Source organism: Liolophura sinensis, chromosome 11, assembly GCF_032854445.1.
Source record: "Liolophura sinensis isolate JHLJ2023 chromosome 11, CUHK_Ljap_v2, whole genome shotgun sequence".
In the NCBI taxonomy this organism is placed as follows: domain Eukaryota; kingdom Metazoa; phylum Mollusca; class Polyplacophora; order Chitonida; family Chitonidae; genus Liolophura; species Liolophura sinensis.
Window position 1 is genome coordinate 5,236,560 of NC_088305.1, and position 19,287 is coordinate 5,255,846.

The 19,287-nt window shown below is 40.0% G+C and overlaps 1 protein-coding gene across 4 annotated transcripts in view; it reads right to left on the minus strand.

The window, feature by feature from the left end:
• LOC135477411 (calcitonin gene-related peptide type 1 receptor-like) overlaps positions 1-19,287 on the minus strand; it is a 109,985-nt gene that overhangs the window by 48,573 nt on the left and 42,125 nt on the right. Inside the window, exon 1 of one of the 4 annotated variants that reach the window (XM_064757493.1) lies at positions 13,087-13,353. The exons of the other annotated variants lie outside the window; for them this stretch is intronic. The gene's annotated coding sequence lies outside the window, so the exon portion shown is untranslated. Of the gene's footprint in view, positions 1-13,086; positions 13,354-19,287 lie in introns of those variants that run through there. 4 annotated transcript variants of the gene reach the window in all.

Genomic DNA, 19,287 nt, shown 5'->3' on the forward strand with positions numbered 1-19,287 from the left:
AACATTACGTCCTAAGCACAAGAAATTTAAGAAGAGTTCCTAAAATAAAGTCTGGAAATATTATACAGCTGTTTGTGTCACGACAACATAGAGCAGATGGTATATGTGTCTCAATATTGAACATTTAATGGCTATGTGTGCCATTAAACATATCGTCCTCTCCACTTAACCTCATCTAAAGGAAACGTCATCAAAAAGGCTGGCTGCTTCATTTGCTTTATTAATCCGCCTGTCTATCGACGCAGTATTAGATTTTAAAATAAATATAATATTCACGGGGCCTCCGTGACCTAGTGGAAAGCGCGCTTGCGCAGCATAATAACACAGGATCCTCAAACCAATGCGGTCGCAGAGAGTTCAAGTCCAGCTCTTTCAGGCATCCTCTCCGGTCGTATGTACAAAGGTGTTAGCCACAGTTGGTCTTTGTCAGCTGATGGTCGTAGGTTTCCTCCGGGTTCTGTTCGATCCCCATTATCATAATGCTGACCTCCACTATATAAGTGAAATATTTTTGAGCACGGCGTAAAACAAGGGCTTTGTAGCAGTTTAAATGCGATATCTTCCACTGCCCATACAATCAGGAATCAGGGTCATATTGCTGGCTTATCGACAAAAGCTTTGTTTTTACGGCAGCTAATCGGTCCTCTATACATCAAAGAGGTTGCATGTTCAACTAGGTTGTATTTTCCCTCAGTGCCCACGATCATTTCTTTTAAATTGCGGACTCTTAAATTGGAAATCAAATGAGTCACATACCCCGGGTCTGTCGCTGTAATCAAATGCACAGGGTTATTGCACAGCAACTAAATGGTCATGGCTCCCTTATTCCAACTCAATCCTCAGGACTTCCATGTTTCACTTCAGTGCTCGTGACTCCCTCATTCCAACTCGATGCTGGTGACCCTTTTATTACAACTTAATGCTCGGAACCCAATTCATGCAGCTCAAAGCTCGTTACTCCCTCATTCCAATTCGATGCTCAAGATTTTCTTATTGCAACTCAATTCTCGGAATTCATTTAATGCGACTCAATGCTGGTTACTCAATTATTGCAACTCATTGCTGGTTACTAATTTATTGCAACTCAATGCATGTGGCTCTTTTATTGCAGGCGTGTGGCCATAATCATTCATTCATTCTTTACTTGCAATTCGGCGCGTATGAGTATATATATCACTGCAAAACATGATGTCGATTTTGATATTTCCAGCTATATTCTGTGGGACGCAGTATAAAGATCAAATGGCAATAAAGGTGACCTGGTACACAGTTCAATAAAACAAGCCAGGCAGATACATATTCTCTAATTCACAATCACCTGTGCTGTTTGTCAGACGAAAATAACAGGAACTGAACGACAAGGACATGTATGTCAAGATCAATTATAAATTGAGGAAAATCAATCATCCCGGAAACTCAGATCTCCAGATCGACCACAGGCATAAAGAAATGTCTGGCATATTAAAGGCTTGACGGAAGGACGGGGGAGAGGTTCAAAGACGAATAGCAAGAAGGAAATTAGGTCTACATATCCGCAAACTGATGATCGTTGTACAGGCTAGTTCCGGGAAAACAAATATAACAATATGGGGTAAGTCAATACCCACGCAACATTATATTTAAAACGTTGTTTTCTTTGCAGCAACCTCCGTTAAAAACATTCCAAAGTCTCTACCTCTCCAACCTTCCCAAACCTCCTGCTGGACACTATTATACCTGTAAATTATTGATCGCGAAATCCGTAAAAATTAGTTCCATGCGAAAAAGTCACAGTATACCTAAAAGTCTGACACGTACAGGTTTTTATTTTCATTTACTCTGGACGTCGCATACCCTGATTTCTCTCATCCAAGAACTGCTACAATAATATCACACAAGAGACTTCACAATATCCTCCTTATGGCATAGAACCAATCCGTATTAAAATTTATACGACTGACGTTGCGTATGGAGAAAGAGAGGCACAGAAAGCAGTAGGAATCAAACTGACGACACTGAATTTCGTAGAAGCACATGTCGGCTGTCGGCTAATTAAATAGTAAATCAAACTACTGGTACTGTACTATACTTATACCAAAATCATGTCTGACATACGAACTACAACAGACTGAAAGTTATTATCTACATTCAAGTCATACTATTGACCGCTAATTTAGCTATGCTTCTGTTGGGTGGCCGTAAGAGCCTGGCGACGAAAGACAGCAAAGGATTATTCGTCAGCGTCTACTCAATCCTCCCTGGGGGATACGTGTGGTAGTGGTGGGAATTCCAGCAAACTCAGAATCTGTGAGAATCACAGCAGGTGATAGTTAATGCGACCTTGTCCTCAACAAAGGGCAACAGAGATTTGGAGAGGAATCTCAGTTCGACATTCGTATACCAGTCGTAAACCATAAAGTGTGGTTCACGTCAATAACAGCAAGACCCTAAAGAACCTAAATAGTAGTTTCCAAAGGAATATTAAAAAATAATATATAAATCGAGACCAAAGTCAGGAGGCAGGACCAACACTGATAACAATTCAGTATTGTCGTCCATAACCATGTTTCACTTCCCCGAAAATCTCGCTTTCCGTATTGTGTGACCCACAGATCCTTTGGCTCTCGCCAGACTTCCACGAAAACTGAATACCGTAGTGAACGATATATAAGAATACAATTCCTTTGCCAATCGCAATTTTACCGGAAACTACTGTTTCATGATCTTTGGACGCTTTACTTCGGGATTAATGACTGCATTGAAATTGGCTGGTTTCTACACTTAAAGGGGAAAGAACGCCCAAGACTATGGCCCGGCAAACGATATGTGAAGGAGGAAGGTTAGCTACAAATTTAGGCACATCGGTAAAGGGCTTACACAGCCTCGGGGTCGTACGTTTCAAGATTACTGTAGAAACTATTACCATTTTAACCTCAGTGATGTACAATTTTCAAGTAAGACGCTAATAGGCGATGTATCAATAATGCAATGGGTCTAGCCAACCAAATGCATATAGGTGGATTGTAACGACTCATTCCGACCTTTATTTCTCAGCCTTCTGCAGCGCCAAAGCCTTCCGTATAATCCCAGCACTATATAGACGAATCTTAACATTTGATGTGTACAAAGACAAAGCAGCCACTTGAGAATCGATCACAATGTGATCAAATATAGACTATCTACACGTCTTCTTAAAACCTAAGCTCACAGTTGGTCAGTTTTAACCTTCAGGAAGCGGATGTCTGTGTCCAGAGATTGGCTCAGTCGACCAGACAACTGTCCCTGAACAACGACTCCGTAGACACGATAATCTTTGTAATTGGATCGTCGGCACGATTCCCGGCCCTAATGAGACGCCTTCCGGAAATGGCTAAACTGCGATGGATGCTCTTCACTGTTGTTTACAAGAGAATCGGGACTATATAGAGTAAAATTCCACCAATTCCCCGTTCCCAAAAATAAGTAAAAAAAAAGCAAAAAAACAAACAAAACAAGAATTGTCGCCATTGTCAGTTATAGAGGTAAAATGTCAACTTGATAAAAGGATCAACACGTTTACATACTCAACGAGCATATAGATGATTGTTTTCATTTGTTTCCTCGGTTTATCTCTTACTGACCTCGGCATTCAAGTTAAGTAAAACGTTGCAAAGCGCCAATCCAGTGAGTTCCTTACTGCCAATACTAGTCCTAAAACAACTCGCGTGATTTCAAATGTCAGCAGACAATGTTTGCAGGTTATGTACAAAGAAATACTATTGAAACAAACAATTAACTAGTATGTGATAGCTATAGATTTATCTAAACGACATGACAAATGAATATCTTCGATGTATATGATACGTGCCGAGCTCAATACTTGTAAAGTTAAATGTCGATGTCAGGGTTAATCTGTAACAGATGCCTGAGTGCACAGAGAAAACCAACGGCCTTCACCAGGTACTTGACATACATCCTGACTTCAAGCCGCAGCATAAACAGCGAGAACTGGATTCGAACCAGTGACTTCATCGGTCATGGAGCCGATCGGCTAAGGTGAAATATAAGTAAGCCTTTATTTATAGGGAAACACTAAAATGTCAAAAGTAGTCCTGATAGGATTTCCAACCAGTTTTATCATAAATATAAACACGCTGTCAGAAATCTGTTATCATAAATATGGAACGAGGTGTAATAATGTGTACCCAGTCAATGTGAACCGGTTCTGTATAGGGCTTCACGTTGTTCCCATGGAATATGAACTAGTCAAAGCGAATTAGCACAGAGTTACATCGTATGAGTTCAGAAGCAATAAGGAAGAAGGCCACCGGGTGGACAGCGCCGTCTCCGGGGTCTTTAAATGCATATATAGGTTAAAAAAGAAAACAATAGCTATATAACTATTCATAAAAGTAAAGCATTAGTAAATGAAGGATGCTGACAATTTCCAGACAAATGGCGAGCTCTCTAATGCTCCAGGTTCATGTACATGTAAATCAGACGGGCTAAGCTCATATACTCAGAACAGGAAAGAACCGACTCGAGATGAGGTTCGGAAGACTGAACAATGAGGCAATATGATTGGTTGAAAATAAGGAAACAACATGGCCGACAACGCACGGTTATGCTTGTATACATAATATAGCTGTAATATTTTAAAAACTGATTATTTGTCATATGAATACTCCGTTTTGTGCAAACAACCCACACCATGCTCTTTATTAACAACTCATAGACGAAATTTTTCATCTGTCCTTTCTTTAACACGAGAAAGCTAATAAATGCAGGATCAAACAAAGGCATTTTGCCAGTACCAGGTACCCGAGTTATCCCAGGGGTTATTTTCGGTACTTGACGTCAGACCATGCACTATAAGCCTAAAGCTACTTGTGTTTGAATAATTATACGTCACCCATATTTATATGCAAATAATATGGGCGTCCAAAGTATTAATGTGTAGAGGTTGCGGTGTTATGTGTCATTTACGAAAGGCAATTCTGAGCGAGTATGACTGATTTTACCGATAGCTGAATATTGGTTGACGAGTTAAAAGAGACAGATTGTAGTCTTTGTCCGATATGGCTCTATGGCGTGGATGATGCGTTAATGGTTCTTTTAGGTCCTTACAGAGACAGATGATGGTTCCCCGTATTCCATGTATTCACAAAACTGAGTATCATCCAGTATGACGCATGCACCATATGAAGAAATAACGCCAAAAATCAGATTCTAACGATATACAGTCATTTGTTACACCTATAAGATTCCTTTTAAAAAGAGTGAAGAAAGGTTGACTTTTTAAAATTACACCAAGTGAAGTGAAATTTAAAACCTCAGTATAAAACACATTATATTATAACCTCTCATGTCCAAATTAACATCCATATTGACTTCAGATAACACGTTTCAAGCGTTCCAAATCTTAACTTCAACGATTCAACAACAAATTGGCGTCGAATCACATTTCATATTTGGACCAATTTCAAACTACGCTTCGCGGAATTGGTACCTGATACATGGACTTGACCATTATATGCAAACAATATTTGTTATGAAAGTAAAAAACGATGTCTCCAGCAAATTCGTGATGAAAGGAACATGTTAATGGAATGTTAACGCCAGTGGGAAAACACGGCACCTCTTCTGTGTGAGTTACGTCCGTGATGCCAATTACTACAGTCAGCATCGTGAGCCCATTCAAATAAAAAAAAAAAAAAAAGAATACGACCTCGCCTTGTTAATTCCTTGTGTGTTAATTTATCAACCCTGCAACTATGGTAGATATTGTTTGTTTTGCTCTCTGAAATAGAAAATAATATTGAGGGCCTCCGTGGGGGAGGGGGATAGCACGCTAGAACGGCGAAATGCCTCAGGAGCCTCCCACCAATGCGGTTGCTGTGAGTTCAAGTCCAGCCCAGGTTGGCTTCATCCCTGACCGTACGTGGGAAGGTCTGACAGCAACCTGCAGATGGTCGTGGGTTTCCCCGGGCTCTGCTTGGTTTCCTCCCACTTTAATGCTGGCTGCCGTGGTATAAGTGAAACATTCTTGAGTACAGCGTAAAACACCAATCAAATAAATAAATAAATAAATAAATAAAATACTGGTATAGCTGAAATAAATACACATTCACACATCTTCCCCTGATCCGCAATTATTGGGCTTTTAAAGCCCAATGAGCTTTTTTCTACTAGAGTACGTTTGCGATGCAGCGAAGTCAGGACATAATCAACGGCTAGAAAATAAACATTTCTCTTTTTTAACCCAAAGAAATCTTTTTAGAAAAGAAAGCCATACTACTAATGGATCTCGCGATGGCTCATGGCGAGACCATCTTCAACGAGGGATATTTCACAGGACAATTTCTTTGAAACAGGAAATTCAATCGGGTAGCCGTTATATGGCGTTCCAGAGAGTGTTACATAAGGCAGCGGGGTTTGGCTAAAAGCTTCCCCACCGTCAAGCGACGAACGGTCCCTGTCTCTCGCAGTTCACAGCATTGATTTGTCGCACAAAGGTAGGTTACTTAGCACTGTTATACTCGGGCATCCACCCGGCGATGTTGAATGTCGCAAACGTCAATGGCGCAAGAATCGGTCTGCGTTCTGGAGGCGGTGAAATGGACGGCAGATAAGGCCGGGATACATGCATATAGTTAATTTGAGCTTAACATAAACATTGGAAGTGTGCCAGCAGTGACAAGGCCGATCAACGCACATGACAATATCAGATCTGTATAGAACAAGTTAAGCTCTATATGAGGGACCGTTCCTCAAGGCCATGAGTTTTACGGAAAGAATTCCCCACAAAATACTTGCTACACTATTGACAACCAAAAGCAAAAGGACCGCAGAATGGAGAGTAAAACTGAGTTGCGAAGAGTTCGTGATTGTTAGCAAATGGTCACACGTAACCGGTGAAATACGACCTCTTGTCAATTTACGTCAGTTAGGGTTTTATTCTAACCGTTCACATAAATGTTTCAGTAGCAGCAGTTTACACGCCCCCTACCACCATGGTTTAGGCCGAATTAATTAAAAAAATGCAGCGATGTTAGTTGCAATTTACTAGACGTCAGTAGCCTATAATTACGCAAAAGGAAAATGTATCAATTTGGATATTGTATAAGACACATACATCCTATTCGAGGCGAAAATATGCAAGCTCTGTTCATTCATTGATGGACTTCTTATTAAGATTTTGGATCACTCGAGGTAAAGTCGGCATATTTCATCACAAGAGGATCAGTTTGCAAGTGTTAGCGGTGACCACAAGCAGAACAACTTTTAGCAAGACAGGACATGAACGTCTGTTTCATAGCGGTGTCATATTCCGCTTAGCTGGTCACGTTGGACAAATGGACAGCAGCATTCAAAAGGCAACCGAAAAACATATTTTGATTATTGACAACTTATAAACTAGCATCGTACACAATTTATATACTGATTTAATTCATTCACTTAGAACACTGTTTGGTCCATACCAACATAATTCAACGCTGTAAATTACCTCCATTTGTCTGAATGTGTCTCAATTTTGTACTTTATATACTTTCTTGGCTCTTTGTGTTGAACATTGTTTTGAAAGTTGGTCCTGGGATTATTGATCCGCAACGTCAATTTTGGTTGACATCTGGCGTACAAATGTCTGTTTGGACACCTAGATTCTGCAACACCTCAGACAATTTCGTCGATCTGCCTAGTTAACCGTGACAATAACTATGTGAAATCAACCGAATGTTTACATCAGTTGGATAGGACAAACGAACTCATTTATTAAAGGAAAAACTGATCACAAGAAAACAAAAACAAAAACACACCTACAAAAAGAAGGAAACAGAATCTGTTAATAATACACTTCCCAGTCAGTCAATTTTTTTCAGTATTCCTTATTATTCCTAGAATCTTTTTACTTTTGCCGTCGTATTGATTAGCTTTTACGTCACATTCTCCTCAGCCAATCATCGCAGGATCTGTGCCATGCCCTGGGACGATTGAGCTAAACCATTTAGCACAGTTAACGGTATATTACTCAAGTGGTTGCGACTGGAAGCAAAACGAAAATCAAAAATGCTATCAGTTCAATTGATGAAATGGGATATTTAGGTCCTGTCGTCTTACAAAGGCTTTGTTTTCCTATGACCAAGTGTGTCTTTCGAAAATTCAGCTTGCGATTGACGAAATTTTACGGCCTTTTGCAAACACAAGACGTTTTTTTTGTCAAAATGTAACATTGGAAATGCGCCTGATACTACTCCTTTTTTGCGTGAATAGTTAATACATCGATATCAGTTTCATTTCCGCTATACATCAAACAACCATTTCGAAGTCACGATTTACTGGATATTGCTGATGGACACGGTGTCACCGGGGCCTAGTCCTTTGCGTTGTTTTAATGTGATTGTATAATAGAAGTTATGACAGCAGAGCGTTGTGTGTAATTCTAGGCCAATCAAGTCTAATAAACTGCAGCTCTCACAACTGCATATTTTTTAAAAACAAATTCTGCTTAAGCCATAATGTTAAGGGGCGTTTACGTTGCTACGTTCTAAGCATATACATGAATAGCTATATTAAAACCCTGACTGAAGTCACGTGGGCTGATTTCACCACTTCATCACTTCCCAGTTATCACGCTGTCGTCACTGCTCTGTTTTTTCTCTCTCTACGTTGTTATTTTTGTATCTAATATGCGAGCATCATCTTTTAAATTTTTAACAGAAATGAAGTAAGGGTGATGTTCAGAGCAATTTCGTGACAACCGCACAAAAGGAGCAAAAATCCAGTTGCATAATAATCCAAACACACACGGATATAACCAAATCTGCCAGCAGCTAAACGCCTTGTTGAAAAGCAGGAATTATTACTTCCACTTCCGGCAACGTGCCTGACAAAATAATTCTCTGATATCACTTAAATTACTTCAACATTTTTTTGGTTTGAAACACTTTCAAAATGTTATTTTAGATTTAATTTTAATGTTTATTTAATATTTATATTTAATTAAGTTAAAACATAATAAATCGCTAAATATATGTCGCTCTTAAACAGAATTTGCAAAACAGGCTGGCCATCTCTGTTCTGTCGCGCATGCGCAATATAGTGACCCTGTGCTCCCCAGGCTAGAGTTGGATAGCAGTGTCACAATAACTTGTTGACAGGGCATGTCTGTGTCTATTTCATGCTTAAGCGCTTGACTAGGACATGTCCGTTACAATTGTTAGGCGCTTGGCTAGGACATGTCCATTACAATGTTTAAGCGCTTGGCTAGGACATGTCCATTACAATGTTTAAGCGCTTGACTAGGACATGTCTAATGCATGTTTAAGCGCTATGAGTGCTGGGCAGCATTGGGCGCTAGTCTATAAGACAAGTCTATTCCATCTATAATCACTAGGATAGGAGATTTTTGCGGGTGTAAGGCTATAGTATGTTTGTTAAAGGCCTGCTAGGCTATGAGGTATGTCTATTATGGGTGTTAAGACATGACTTTTATGTACACGAAGTTGGGACTTGCCTATCATGGGCTAGGCCAGGACATACTATTAAGGGCACTAGGCTAGGACTCCTGTATCATGGATGCTAATATATCTCTTGTGGGCACTAGGCCAGGACATCTCTGTTATGGGCACTAGGTTGGGACATGTCTATCATGGGCACAAGACCAGGTTGTGTCTATTATAGGCACTGGGCTAGGACATGTCTGCCATGGGTGCTAGGCTAGGACCTGCCCACTGTGCGTTCATGATCACAACACACGAACTATCCATACATTACAGCATGAGATGACAGAGTGGGAGAACTGCGGCTTAACTGTTATCACAGCCGTAATACCCAACGATGCAAATATCGTAACTAAATTCAACCCCGTGGGAATTGCATGCAAATACACTGTGGCCAAATTAACAACATGGTAAGCATTATATTTGACATTTACTTCCAGCGGATCGGATATGCCGAGAATTTACTGTAGTCTACGAGGTGGCAAAACTTTGGGCATTACTATATACTGTACAGAAGCCATAATCTGGCGAGGGGACCCGCTCCCTCTCCAAAAAACTTCAACCAAACACACACACAAATAAGTATCAGCTACAAGGGATGGTATGTATTAACCACGCAGCGATGTCAATACCACGTCACAAGACATGCATGGACGACGATTATCTGTGCATGAGGAAATGAGCGATAAAAATAACACAAATGTTATAAATATGTAACACGTGCCTTACCGGTATACTTTTTACCTGTGATAACAATGTATCACCGACATTAGTTGTGGCTACACACATAGAGCTGGTACATGCGTAGCTGCCATCAAAATGCGCGATGTGTTGAGATTAAATAATTCAAGCGATGAGTAATTCTGATTATCTGTTGTTGAACAGTGCCAGAACAAGGCCAATGAGAAGTTGAACACCAAGCTTGTTCGGTTACCATTGATATACCTAATAAACATTTCCATAATCATTAAATTTTGATCACAGGCGTAAAATGCAGACCAGACCATACTAGATATTGGCATTGTCCAAACTCATCTATTATTATAAACGCGCATATCCAAGAACTGACAGAAACTAATGGAGATTTGTTTGTTTATTTATTTATTTATTTATTTATTTTAATGGCTGCTTAAGGCCGAACTCATGACTTTGTCTCTTTTCGATGGCGGTCAGAAAATTATTACGAAACTGGAATGCTCGGGAAAAACATTCAAACCTTTAATTAAGTTATTAAAATTTAGTTACTAATGAACTTTCCTACATGTGACATACAAATATGCGCACACCATATTTGTGGAAGTCAAGTGGTATTCAGCGAACTCAGCGTATTCACGACGCAAAGAACCACATGAAGGTTGTCGCACGCTTGTTCTCACCAAGACACCACAAACAGTGATAGCGCACGACACTAATGCTATTTTCCCAACCACGCGCAGTCCTTCATAACATGCATCACTGTGCAGTTGCAACTTTCCTGATGATAGAAGGAGTTTCTTCCGAACGCTTTCACAGTAACAATCGTGTACAGTGTGTGTGTGTGTTTGTTTTTTGCCGTGATGTTTTTAACAAACATTGTAAAACCAACTCATACCCATATCTTCTGATGCTATACTGAATGAAGAATTGATTTGCACCAAAAACCAGTATGACTCTATGATGCTGATGGCCTGGTTCATTGCTTTACTTGGATTGGTCATTTTGTTATTCTGACAGATTTTTGAATTTTTTTATTCATATATTCCTGTTAATACATTTTGATTTGAATGGCTGATTGATTAACGTGCATGGGTCAAATATCTGTATGCATTTCTTAGTTGCTTCTTAACACGTTCTGTTATTTTTGATTCAACGAATGGCTGGTTTTAATAATTTGTTCTGATTGATCGAGTAATGACGTTCCTGTTTGACTACATTAGTTTCACCAATTCTTTAACGAACTTCACGGTTGATTGCTTTATTCTAACGGAATGACTGATGAGTGCATGTGTACTGATTGACAACTTATTTCATGAACATCCTTGTTGAAATAATTGTTTCCCTATTTAGCAGTTCTGTTTCGATGGTTGATTGGTAAATTACGAATGAACGTCTTTATCCTGACTAATTATTTCAGGCGTACACACAATTGGCGGACTTCTGAGGACTGTCTGAAAAATTATTGAAAATAATATACATTATTTAGCTACGGAAGGCATATCTATCTCAAGCAATGCGTTGTTGTGGTTGGTCTTGTTTGGGATTTAATCCCAAATTCATGTTTTCTTGTTTGTGTCTACTTGTCATGGAAGTAAAGACACTCAGGCCTCAATACATGAAGGATAACTATATAGTTAACAAGGACACTAGATGCTGGGGTCATCCGTCTGGTAGGTTACTCTTTAAACCTGTCGCTTTCTAGGAATAGTGAGTAGCAACTGCTTTGGTACATAACACGGCGTTTGCAAACATGGGATTCGCAATTAATGGAAAAGGTTACATTTGCGATTCTCAGATATGACGTCCGTTTCATTTTATTGCGTTCAAGTTATGGGTAATGTTCAAAGGACAGCCAGTTCTTTATCTGAATAGTTTTCCCATGTTTTCATACATGGAAATCAGACTGCTGTGCGCTGTACAGCAATTTCAACTTAGCTTTTAAAAGAAGGCAATAGTTATTATATATTTCCGGGCCTATCAGGTGACACACGCACATGCGCTGTTGCAATTGTCTGCACAGCTTGCGTGGAATAGATCCTATCCCACATTCTCATTTTAGACAATGGCGTCATATGACGGAGAACTCCGCTGTGAAACGATTTATGGAACCATGAGCTCCGATTTGAGTGTATCATTTAAAAGCTACACTTGCATCATGGACCATAAATATTTTACGGTCAGAATCGGCACCCTAAAACCAATCTCAGGCCCATTGAGCAAAGTAATGTCTTCTCTCAAACCCTACTGGTTTGGGGTCTTGTAATGTGATATTTGAACAACAGGCCACAGCTAATAGACTTGATAAAACGTTCCACGCAAGACTATCATGTTAAGCTGGGAACTGCTGTTGGTCTTTGGTCTATAACCGGATTGGAGTGTAGAGAAAAAACGTCCAAAAGTCAATTTACAATCAATATTATTTCAGGGTTTGTCAACTTAAAGGCACAATAGCCCATCACATTCAAATGAAACCCAACGTTTATTAGCAAAACAAGAGAGTAATCAAAATAGGCAATCAGAATGGTCTTTTACAAAATCAACTGGACATTTCAGCTGAGTTTATTTATTTTTTCATTCCAATTGTGTTTAACACCATATTCAAGAATTTTTTCACTTTTCCTGACGTATACACCAACTCCTTTGACCACATTTATGCTACAAAACCCGGGCTTAATCCCGTAAAAGAACTGCTTTTGTGGTAAAAAGAGAGCGTCTCAGGAGATTTAATATAACGACTAAAGCAATGAGCGTAAAATAAGAGGCGCCACAAACGTGTGAGGGTTGGTAAATGATAACACTCTAGTAGAATGAACAAGAGAGGGCCTCTAATTAGCTATATGAATATACTCCTATTTTCTGGTTCACCACTAAGACGTGGCGAAATTAAGCACCGGAATAAGAATTCCTCATTTCTCGAAAAGAGATCTCTTACCTTTAACTCACTCCGTTTAAATCCAAGAGACGTCAGCACAGTGTTCCCCGCTTCGTGGCTAATTCAGCCAAATGCACGTACCAAATAAAGATCGAAAACCAGCCGCTGCAATGCACAATGTCACATATTTTTTCGAAGTTGAACAACTGTAGACAGCATGTCCGTGCCACTTAGGAGATAAATACTCCGGGACAACCAGATAAAACAACGAGACAGCAATGGGTCCTTGTACTTTCCAGTGCCACCAACAATTCCTGCCAAAACAGCAGAAGCTTTGTCTCGAGGACGAGCAAAGGCTCCACGGAATATTAAAACCGGAGAGGAAGTGATAAATTGCGTTATGTAAATATCGACACGCTTCCTCCCCTCCAAAATGCAATCCCAAGCTCCTTCACTGACACTTTCCCAGTAGCAGATCGGTCAGGCCAGATGCAATGTCTTCGTTGGATTAGCACTGGATGGAATTATAAGCATACGCTCTACCCTTTTGTATCGGAAGCTCGACTGAGTGGGCGCAGACGTCAAGAACCGGCCAGCTGTTCACGACTCGATCTCAGGCAACGGCGGGTAATCTGAACAAGGTCCCAATTGCTGTAGAGCGAGGGCAACATCACTGGCTAGAACTCACAAGCGCGACAACACCACCATATGGTATACGCTGGTATGAGCGTAGGGTGGATCGGATCTTGTACGGTCTTAAACACTTTATACAAGCTCGTTTGCACAACTTTGCACAAAGTGTACAGTTCGTCAGAGCACACTCGCTGTATACACTTTATAGAAATATAACTCTCCTGGAATAGAGGTAGAGGAAAGGTCGTTTTCGCATATAAATGTCGTCCACTGCGAGTCAATCTATTAAGGTCATAGTCAGGTAAATTGGTCTCCACGTAATTTGGCAGCTGTACGTGCGCAATGGGCTGGTATTTATAACAGCAAGTGAAAGGGCAATGCTTTAACAAAAGCCAAAAAAAAAAAAACAACATATATATATATATATATATATATATATATATATATATATATATATATATATATATATATATATATATTCGAATACGAGGCCTCATTATTCAAGAGGCTGACAGTTGCAGCCAACCAACGCTTTATATTCAGCGAATCAACAATCCAACACGGACACTGATATAATAGCCGTCAACCAAAATGAACGTCAATAATCGCAAGCTCATTTCCCAAAACAATGATCAACACAAACCACCAAAGAACTAAAAAAGTAAACAATGCACGAAATTAAGACGGATTCATGCAAAGAGAAGCAGTTTTCAATGAAAACAGGAAGATGCAAGAAATGGTTCAGGCGAATGAATTAAATCAGTGTCCGAATCGTGTACCATGCTAATTTATAAGTTGTTAATCCAAATATGAATCCCTGTTGCGCTTTGATTGTAACTGTTCATATATCCAGCGTGATCTTGTTCAAAACGATGCTGAAAATATGGCTCCTAGACCTGAGGTTAAGCGGAATTAGACAATCCGCTATGTCAGAATACATTGATATCGCCAATCCTCCATTATATAAACAGGTAGGTCCACTAATTAGGAGTGCTCACCGACAAACAGTTGTTTGAAGAAATTCGAGCATCCACTGTTCTAATTTCAGCACTATGCGACGGTGTAGAAGAAAGAGGAAAAAATTATTTTGAGTGGTGTTTTCCACCGAGCCCACGAATACATATAACTTAAACTGTGATATTGAAATATATGATATCATAGTCAGAAAAAGGCCGCAATAAAACAACTCTTGCTAATAAGGGTCGCTTAACTATACATTTGCTCTCCGTCATAGTCCTTTGACATTATACAAGTAAACAACTTGGAACTTATTTTCCTTACCCTTTATTCTTTGATAAACATTAATTGTTTGGTGGAAGCATTTCATCAACAAACGACACATGAGTTGATGGAAACAGCTTAAAGTATCACTTCCGCTTCTTTTACCGTCAATGATATGACATCAATCGGATGTAACTGTTAGACCGCATAAAAAGATGGCTGCAAGTGACGGAAAGAACACTACACAAACAATTTCCTTGAACAGAAAAACCGCAATCAAGTGTGCTGCGAATTGGATTGATGGAACAAAAAGAAAACCTTACAATTGGCTGATAAGCCCCACAAGAAACAAAACCACTCCTAAGAAAATAAAAAGAGACAAATGCTGAACCTCATAGCGATTAATGAGGTGGAAATTTTTGTTCTTAACGGTTAACTAGCAAGGGAAAATATCGAAACTAATGCTCATGTTTCTGGATAAAGAGTTTACGACTGCAAACTCGTCGTAAACTCTTTTAATCGTGCTCGAGGACTACAGAGTAGAACCGATTGACCATAATAACTGGTTGACCATAATACCCGAGAGGCAACCTTCCGAGGCCAATTTATCATTTTGATTTTGAAAAATGTGGCACATCGCTTCTCGTATTCCCTTGTGCCAATATCTCTCTGTAAAGAATCCTCGTCTTGGCAAAAATTCAGCAAAGGCCACGAAGAACATAGAGGCTATATGTGGGCTGTCTTATCAGTTAACCGTCCCTTGAAATAACGGCATTTTCAATATTAGGCAGACAAAAGATTTCCTTTGACCGATTCGACAAGGACCTATCTTAGCATCCTAAGCAGTTAGTTATAAACAGCGTCTGGGATTCGAGCGGATCTAATCGTTATGCATAAGCGCCCCAATTAAGCAGATATAAATCAAATCAACCAATTAATAAATCCTTTCTGATATTGGCACTGATTTCTTGACCTTTTAATACCGCTCCAGAAAAACTCTTTAAGAGGGCTCGGAATCGTTGGCAAACTTCCGGCCATTTACCGAGTGTGTATATATCGAGTGTTCCATCGTCGAATCGGTCAAGTGGCCTGTCAATAGAACCGGCTGCCCCACGGGAGGGTTTTCTGCGGAGCATCCGATGGGTCGGGGTATCTTTTTCCCGTTAATACCTCGGCCCAGTCGTTAGACTCTCAGCAAACGATTGCACAGTGTCATCTATCACACAAAACTCTGGCTAAATCGCAATTTTCGGCAGAACCTAGCTGGTAATGAGCAATACTTTTCAAGCATCATGTCCTCGAGCGCTTAAAAAAAAATTCTCGATTAAAAGTAAGAATACTTACTGTGCGGATCAGCAAAAGCGTAATCACGCCTTCTTGATGAGCACTTACATAGCTGATGATCATCTTCTGGCATTAGGGTCCACTTAAATGTAAATGGGATAATTTGAAATGGATTTAGTTTAACCAAATTTTCATTTGCCACTATAACCTTCATCCTATCTCTTGTCTGCATCGGGCCCACTCTTCATGCTGCCATCCCAAGAGAGTGACACTTTGAGCACAGAGATGAAATCCGACAATACCATCATCAACGTTAACATTTAGGTTGTCGACAAGACTTAAATATCTTTAGGAGTCTGCTTCACAAAACCATTATGGGTTAGAGTCCAAAACTTTAATCTTCTTAAGAAAACAAAATATTCGATATTCGATGGTAAAACCTGACTGAAAAACGTAAAATCAGCAATTATAATATTATCGATTTGACCCATAGGTTTACTTTGGTTTTAAAGTTCTCGGATAAAGTTCGTAATTGCTTTGTGAAACCCCTGGACTACAGTGCTGCAGTGGTTCCTTTCACTTATCTTTCTTATTTTGACGATTACTTCGCAAGAACTGACCTAATATTGGTGGAACAGCCAATAATCTATGACTGCATTTTATCCCAGGAATAAAACCAGATCCTATCTCTAAATTATCTGCAAGGCATAAAACAAGATAGATCGCTGAATTTTGTAGGAGGTATAAAATAAGATCATTTAGTTCAATAAATCGTCAAATTTTCTCCTAGATACAAAACTATTCCATCAATGAAATGTCTTCAAAACGTCATATGGCTTAGTTCAAAGACATGAGCTCAATGAACACACATTATTAGGAGCTGCTTAAAAAGAAGTCTTAACGGGTGACATATCAACAGGTGTCACAAAACATTAGGTTTAAACAGTGCAAATTTCAGAGAAATTTTGAAGATTTTACTGCGCGATAGAAACCCAATAAAGGGTCATAGTTCTCTTCGATATTTAACTTCACATTTTGCGTGTCAAATAACTCAAGAAATATGCAGAGGCAAATCTGTGATGGAAAAATAATGTGTTTCAGGCTAGAGAATAGGAGCCACTATAAAACAGCGCGTCAGGGGCACTTGTGCCATCCGTGGTAGAAAACTGTCTCATCTTTTGAGTCGAGACACGACAAAGGAGATTGAGACATACGACAAACATGAACAACTGGCGGCACCGCCGGGTCCCCATTGGCTTGACGCGAGAAAGAATCGTCCCTGGTTCGGTCGCGATAAGATTATAGGAACTCATCCAAGGGAGATAAGTCATATAAGTTAAGTACCTGACGCTATAACAAAATCCCACGGCTGCAATACGTGGTTCACTTGTCTATTAAGTGAGACATCCGGGGTAATAAACCGGATTTTCTGTTAAGGATCAACTCGGTTTGTGTCTTCAGGGAACGTCAATACTGGCTACAAATACAGAAAATGCTCAATATTTAACCCTCTGGAGTACCACATATCACCCTATATTACTATAATATTGGCGCCGAATTGCCCAGCTGCTTATCTATAACCAACAGAATTAATCTACCCAGTGATACCCAAGATAGCTCCTGATTCAATTTTACTCAACGGAGAAAGAGATTGCTGGCACAGTTACCGGGCAACTTTTGCCACAAAACGTTTAGAGATCTGCCTTTCTTTTTACATAGGCCTGGGCATCAGATGACCTGGCACTTTGGACCGCATTCTTTGGGACATAACCATAATGTAATCCCGATTTTTTGTTTTACTCCGGATTTACACGATCCAGTTATTACCACTAAAAATAATGCCACTAAAATTCGCGGCCTGCAGTCATCTGAACAGTCTGAGATACAAAAAATATTGATTTCAACTATATGAAAGCGCTGAGCAAAAGTATCAAATGTTCCCCATACCAACCGCCAAACGTTGATATCTGGGAACGCCAGAAACAAATGCCGTTGATAAGACGGTTGTAGCTAACGTGATGTAGTGTGTCACCTAACTACGATTTTCTAACTTGTCAACGCCGGCTAATTAGTTAACTTTCGATCGACGCAGGATGTGAAGTTCCCTTTTGACTCTGACATCCAACATTAAAACCCGCTGATGACAGTTGCTCGGTGCTTCGGTGGTTGTCCGAAAGTCCTAAGTGAAAGACTGGCCCCATCAATCGTCCTTTAATACACTGGAGTGTCGCATATTGACGAAATAAACACACAAATTGCTTTACATCTCCGCTCATCGATTTTGAGTCAAGACTCTCGTGGGACAGCGCGGGTATTGGAAAGAGCCAGGCAACATGGCAGACTGGTGTCAGGCAACTCATCGAGGATTCAGTTTGGATATTAAGAAAACTATGCCGCCTTAGGGTCACTCAGAGTTATAGTGAGCATGTGTTACTGGCGTTCCCGTAGACAGTACGCTTATGGTTTCTTGGTTCCCAGATGAGGGTAGGAAGTACCGATGACGTCTTAAGGGAAATAGGTGTATCTAACTCAAGAGCACATAGCGAATTTCGTCTCTGTTTCTTAGCGCATTTATCGATTCATTGTCAGTCCGGTCACCAGCTACTAGATGAAACAGTCACCGTCTACGAGCGTTAGGGGCGTATTAGGCTCAGTAAGAAAACAATCCCAATCGGACGTAAAGTCATTCGGACGGGCAATCCCCGGGGATACGACTTAAGACTGGATCAAGCCTTTACCCAGTGGGAAGCTATACTGAATAAATAAGGAGGAAATCACATGTACACTTGTCACAACAGTGTAGACGCTGTTAGTACTATTTTAATTGATTACGCAATATATGGTGAGACGTCAAGTTTAGGTATTCGTGGATTATCGTCAAAACCATGGGAACATAGATAAATATATTGCATTAACTAGATCTATATAAAAACAGGGGAGCGGGTTGTGACTCGGTTGTTAATACGCTTGCTTTCGATCACTACTGTACATGAGATGTTGGTTCGGTCCCAGCCATGGATACGGAATTAATCGGTTCACAGAGCTCTCTCTTTTCGTGCGACCATTTTCACAGTTCAACGGCAATGTTTGTTGAAAATCACTTGTCTTCCACAAGTATAGATG